A 7,019-nucleotide genomic window follows, 5' to 3' on the forward strand; every position below is an offset into this window, starting at 1 on the left:
TTTCAATTGCATTAGGAAATCAAACTGTAGACAAATGTGAAAGAGTTAGGGATTTAGGAATTATCTTAGACTCTAAGCTAACTTTCATTGACCATTACAATACAATTATTCACAGGGCAAATAACATGCTAGGCTTTATCAAGCGCTTTTGCTATAACTTTCAGAACCCTTACACAATTAAAACACTATATATTGCCTATGTGAGGTCAATACTGGAATATTGCAGCATTGTATGGTCTCCATTTTCAATCACGCGCGAAGAAAGATTAGAATCAGTACAAAAACAATTTCTATTAAACGCTCTTCGTAAATTAGGTTGGACTTCATTTCCTCTTCCATCATATGAAGCACGCTGCATGCTTATAAACATACAAACATTAAAAGAGCGTCGTGAATATGCAATGGTTTCATTTGTAAATGATATCGTTTCGCAGCGAATTGACTCAACAGAACTTTTATCAAAATTAAATTTCCATGCACCCACTCGGCAACTCCGAAATAGAAATTTATTTGCCATAAAACATCATCGCACAAATTATGCAAAATATGGACCATTAAACCGCATGATGGCCTCTTACAATAAACACTGCGAAACCATTGACTTTACAATGTCTCGGCATAAACTAAAGCAATATTTTTATTCCATAAGAAATAACAACTCATAAAAGAAAAGACAAGAAACTGACACTACTTTTTTTATATAAATATATATTTAAGAAAACAAAACTGTATTAGTTGTACTAGTCTACGTTGGTTGACGAAATAAATAAATAAATAAATAAATTACATCCTCAGAAGAAAGGTTTGTTTTTTTGATGTTACATTGGTCTATTTGAAAAGTGACGCGAGAAATGTTCCAAATAATACTTTTAACAAATTTATGGTGGTCCTAAAAAGGACCGTTTTGTAGTGATGGTTGAGTAATGCTGAGCTGAGCACGACGAGCTACTGATTCCGATCCTAGCCTAGCGGTGGGACTTCTTCCTCCTTCTCTATGGTTGCTCATATGCGCTCTGCGCTCGCTGCTTGCAGGTAGCCTTCCGTTGTTGTTGTTGATGTTGAAAGCACTCCACCTACTGCTGCTACTGCTACTACTGCTGCTGCTGGACTGGACACCACCACTTACGGTGATTGAATGAGCACCGTTCAGTGAGACCGCATCGAATTCGATTTTTAAGTCTGTGTTAGGGAATGCGCTGTTTTCAGACATTCGGTGATAATTTTGATCACCATTGCAACAGTTGGACATTTGGTATTTTTCAATAGTGACCTATTGATAATTAACTAAATGAACTCTTTAGCTTGGTAGATAAATTTCCAATCGTTTGGCTTGTTTAGAATTAAAATCTATATGCTATTGGTCGAAACCTGATCTCTTTTCGTAATGCTGTGCATTTTGTTTTTTTTTTTTTTAAATTGCGTGGATTATATAGATCCTGTGGAGATCTATCTAGCCCTGATGTATGTGTTGGTAGAGGGGAAAATGTAAACTTTGCGGGAGACGATGTCTTAACACTCGAAAGCAATTTTGTGAAACATGAAGTAAAACAAATCCTAGCTAGTTCTGCATGATGATTTTGTTTGATTGTATTTATTTGTAAAGTCGCCGGGAAATACCAGCTGGCGATTTGTTTTTTTTTTAAGATAACTCCTTACTTGAAAACATGCAAAAACTCACAAACAGATTGCTTTTTCATGGTTTACAGTGTGATAATTCAATAATCAATAAATTATCTCAACATTTAGTGGCATACGATTCATAAATTTTGGTAACATACAAAAAATTCTATAATCCACATTAAATTTCATATGTAAGCGCCGATTGAAACAATCATTTCGACGTCACTACAAGGGTGATTGATTTAACGAAAGAAACGAATCGTGCGGAATGAAAGCCGAGGAAAATTAATTGTACCAATATATTCAGACCTACAATTCCACACCTTCTATAGACAGGTTGAGCCTTGATAGCTAGCTGCTTGCGAGAACTGATGACCTTGACCAATGTCCAAATAATACTCTTTAACAAATTTTTGGTGGCCCTGAAAAGGACCGTTGAGTAATTCTGAGTTGGGTGTTCAACACGGATGAGGCTGTCGAGCTGTATGTTGTTTGGAGCGATGGTGACACGCTTGGCATAGATGACCGACCCGCAGCGACTCACGAAGAGCTACTGATTCCGATCCATAGCATAGCGGTGCAGCTTCTTCCTCCTTTGATAGTTGTTTATGTAGGCTCTGCAGCTCGCTGCTTGCAGGCAGCTTTTCGTTGTTACTGGAGAACAATTTTCAACGCCACATGCCGAAAGCACTGCTACTGCTGTTACTAATTTCGACGACCGAACACCACCACACAGTGGTGTGGTTGTTGGGAGCGTGCCCGAGGATCGGGTTACATGTTCCATTTTCGGTTTTCACAAAGTGTACCCCCATATAGAAATCAAAGACGTAGTCCTACGTCAAAAGAGTGATAAAATTGCAAGTTTACGTCTAATCGTTTTGGTGTCTTCGGTGCACTTATTCCTTATGATGCAAGCAATAAGTGCTCCGAAGACAACAACTCAGGCGTTCCTCAAGGCAGCAATTTGGGACCGCTGATATTCTCCACATTCATTAACGAAATCGGTTTGATACTTCCAACTGGCTGCCGGTCATTCTATGCAGACGATGTCAAGATGTACGTGGTAGTGCGATGCTTCACTGACTGCCTGCGGTTGCAGCACCTGATCGATAGTTTCGAAGAGTGGTGCTCTAGGAATTTTCTCACGTTAAGTGTTCAAAAATGCAATATCATCACTTTCCATCGCAAGCTAAAACCTGAGTGGTGCGAAGACGAACCTCAAAATCGAACCACTTTCGAGCTGTCAAATCGAACCACTTTTTTATCATTGTGGTTCGTTGAAATAGATAGAAGTATTGTAATCGTCCAAAATAAAAAATAAATATTTTCCAGTAATGTTTTTGATCTTTTTAAAAACGTGATTCGAAACGACTCAAACAATTAAAAATAACAGTATTATTGCGTATTTTGGACCAAAGTAGACTCCTGCGCTGAAAAAAACCCCTCCGATTTTTTTTCGCTCAGGAACGACTGTGACTTCGGAGAACGTTCTAAGGAGATTTGTGATGATAGTACAAAAGTTCCAGGAAATTTCAACAGATTTTTCCCGCGACAGAAGAGGTTTCAGTGGAAATTTTAGTTGCTGCCAGCGAGGTTCTACGGGGGTTCTATAGAGTTTTCATGTTCGAGTTTCACACGATTTGGAGGGAAGTCAAATCGTTGCCATTGGAGGTCCGACACTATTTTTAATTCTTCCTGCACGATAGACCAACAATGGGGGATTAGGCCGCAAAGGCTCTCTACCCTATTTTGTTTGTTGATTTCAAATTCAATTTAAAAAAATGTCTCACCTTTGCTTTGCAATATTTTCCAGTTCCGGCGATCACCAATCTTCATCGTTAACAACTTTATCACTTTCGTCAATTGTTTCACTGATAAATGGACCATCATCATATGTTCGCAGTGTATTTTTATCACGATAAGCAACTGAATTCAGATGTTTTACACAATTTTTATCAAAATGAATACTGCACAACCGGTCACTGGGTTTGATTTGAAAATTGAGAAACTGAGCCACTCTTTTCGTACTGCTGAATCCTTGGGAAACCTGAATAGGCTTCGCTTTTCGTCGTGTCCATCTTTATAATTGCAAAAGTGAGCAAAACACTTCATTCTGAATTTTATTCCACTCCGTAAAAACTCCAGCTATGAACAATGTCAACAAACAATCACAAAGTCACGAATCGGCTCTGCACAAAAAGCCGTTTGACACTTCTCTCTACCAACCGACGGTGATGAAACGTTTATTTCAACACTACCAACATGAAGAAAATTTCACTTCGCACCACTCAGGCTAAAACCTATTGCATTCAATTGTACGATCGATAACCAACCTCTGCAGCGTGTGGACAACGTTCGTGATCTAGGAATTACACTTGATTCTGCTTTGACATTTAAGCTACATTACACGGATATCATAGCCAAAGCTAACAGGCAACTCGGATTCATCTTTAAGATCTCTGATGAGTTTCGGGATCCTACCTGGCTGACAGCTCTATTAGGGTAACCAACTGATTTTGGACCCCTAGAGGAAGTGAGATCACGTTTATGTCAAAATAATATTATTTGTTTATTATTATTATGCAATTTACATGCGGTTGTGCTCGAAAGCTACTCATCTTGGATGTAAAATGTCACTAGATGTTTTATTTATTGATATATACTCGAAAAATAATTTTTTTCACATCATGATATTCACATATTTTGGACCCTTCCACTTGATTTTGGACAGTGTCCATAATATATTTTGGACACACTGAATGGAAACGAATATATTTTGGACATGCTGAAGTTCTTTCAACCTATGAGCCTAAAATTAATTACGACGGTCCCTTCTTCCTATCTCGCATTTGTTAGGTCCGTCTAGGTGGGAAAATTTTTAAAGAATGTGCCGTAAAACGGGGTGAAATCGATCAGCGGGGTGAATTTGATCGCTGAGTATACCCAATATTGTACTTATGCATAATATTTTTACAATGTATACAAAGATACATTCGTACGCTTAGTAACGAAAAACATGTTACACATGAAAAAATATCACGAGAAATTTCAGCGATCAATTTTGCCCCGCTGATCAATTACACCCCGTTTTACGGTATGCATAAAAGTTAACCCCCTGTTACTCGCGCTGTTGTACTTTGTACAACACATATGAGTTTTCCATTGCCATTTTGTTGCTGCCAATTGATCTGAAACCAACTTGTATTCCTCAAAAAACATGTTTTGAACAAAAAAAGCTAAACTTTCATTACAATTAACCCCCAAAATGCGGATAATAGAGAAAATGTAAATAGAAACCGCGTAAACGGTGTCCATACTACGTGGGATTGACTTAATTGGTTACAACATGGAATATCTCGAGATCCTGACCAGATAGAAAGTTACTGTCTTCGGCAAAGTTGTTCAGGGGATCAAAGCCTTTTGGCTAGTGGACGGTAGTTCAGAATATTTCACTTCATGGTACTAGTATATACGTGCAATTCTCGCATATGATATATCTCAAGACCTGCTAAAAATGTACTGTAATCGGCAAAGTTGTCCAGGAGATCAAACCCTATCGTTGGTGGAAAGTACATAATTTTCTCACTAGGTGACGTTGAAAGACGCGTGAAATCCTTGCATATAAAATATCTCTGAATGACCCGCATACTAGTGCCACGTAAAGGGAAAATTCTGAATTACTGTACACCAACGAAAAGATCCTAACATCCTGAACAACTTTGCCGAAGACAGTAACTTTCTGTCTGGTCAGGATCTAGAGATATTTTATATGCGAGAATTCCTCATGTATACTTGCGTTGCAAAGTGAGAAAACTCTGAACTTAAGTCCACCAGCAAAAAGGCCTTGACTTCCTGAACAACTTTTCCCAAGACAGTAACTTTTTATATGATCAGGATTTCGAGATATTTTATATGAGAATTTCACGTATATACTAGAACCATATAGTGAAAAAATTCTGAACTATAGGCTTTGAACTCCTGAACAACTTTTTCGAAGACAGTAACTTTCTATCGTGTCAGGATTTCGAGATATATCACATGTATACTAGCGCTATGTAGTGAGTAAATTTTGAACTACTGTCCACCAGCAAAAAGGTTATGATCTCTAGAACTACTTTGGCAAAGACAGTAACTTTCTATCTCGTCAGGATCTCGAGATATTCCATGTTGTAGCCAATTAAGTCAGAACCCTCGTAGTATGGACACCATTTACGCGGTTTCCATTTACATTTTCTCTATTATCCGCATATTTTGGGGGTTAACTGTAATAAATATTTAGCTTGTTTAGTTAAAAGCAAGTTTTTTGAGGAATACTCGTTGATTTCAGATCGATTGGTAGCTCGGCTGCAAAATGGAAATGGAAAACTCACACTGTTGTACAAAGTACAACGCGTTAGTACTCGTGTTACAAAAGTTGGTGCGAGTAACGGAGGAAATATAATATAACATAAGGAAACAACTGATCATACCATAAAAAAAAATCATTCAGAAGTAAATCTTAATACGGAGACCTGACTCTATGCTTGCAGTCCATATTATTTTTTGTTTGGGCTGTTCATAAACTACGTAGACGGTTTTTGAGAGATTTCAACCCCCCCCCCCCCTTCTGCACAAGACAGTCTCAAACACAAAATTTAAAAAAATTGTATGGACCGTAGACATCTGCCAAGCGCTCCCACCCCCCTAAAGCGTCTACGTAGTTTATGAACAACCCCTTAGTTAAATGCGTTTGGGAGATAGGAAAACTTTTGTGGAAAACTAGGAACTAGGAAAACTAGGAAAACTCAGAGTGGACCACTCTACGTGTTTTGCCGTTTTTCCCATTTTGAAACGCCTGATAAACAAGAAATATATTTAAAAACAATGAATTCATATAATTTTGATTGATTTACTTACCAATTTAATCAGAAATCTGAGATAATAGCACGATCGACCAACCGGAATTTGTTTTGTCGCTCTTTTGATGATTCTCATTTGATAAGTGTCCAAAATAAGTTGGTAACATTTTTTTACGATCTTTTTTGGACACTTTTTATTTAATACTTTTTAAGTAAAATCTTAAGGTGAAATCTTTATAAACACGTGAAATACATCTTCCAAAGTCAGATAAACTGATTTGATAAAAAAATCATTGAATTGTATATTTTAGACCAAATTTAAAACAAATACACTAACGCCGATTCCTCTTGACAAACGTCGAAACATGAAACTTTTTCGATAATATTTTCTAAAACTGCATAAATTGAGCAATTGTAAGCAATTTGAGGTGAACTAATGATCTTGAGACAGAGTAAGTAATTGAAAGAATGTAATTACAACATCAACCCAGATGAATTTGAAGAAACTAGACAGTAAGCGAGGAAAATATATGAAAAGGGTCCAAAATATGTAGGGGTCCA

The sequence above is a fragment of the Ochlerotatus camptorhynchus genome, unplaced genomic scaffold, assembly GCF_037179485.1.
Source record: "Ochlerotatus camptorhynchus isolate MF236.1 unplaced genomic scaffold, CSIRO-AGI_Acam_v1.1 ptg000367l, whole genome shotgun sequence".
Classification (NCBI taxonomy): domain Eukaryota; kingdom Metazoa; phylum Arthropoda; class Insecta; order Diptera; family Culicidae; genus Ochlerotatus; species Ochlerotatus camptorhynchus.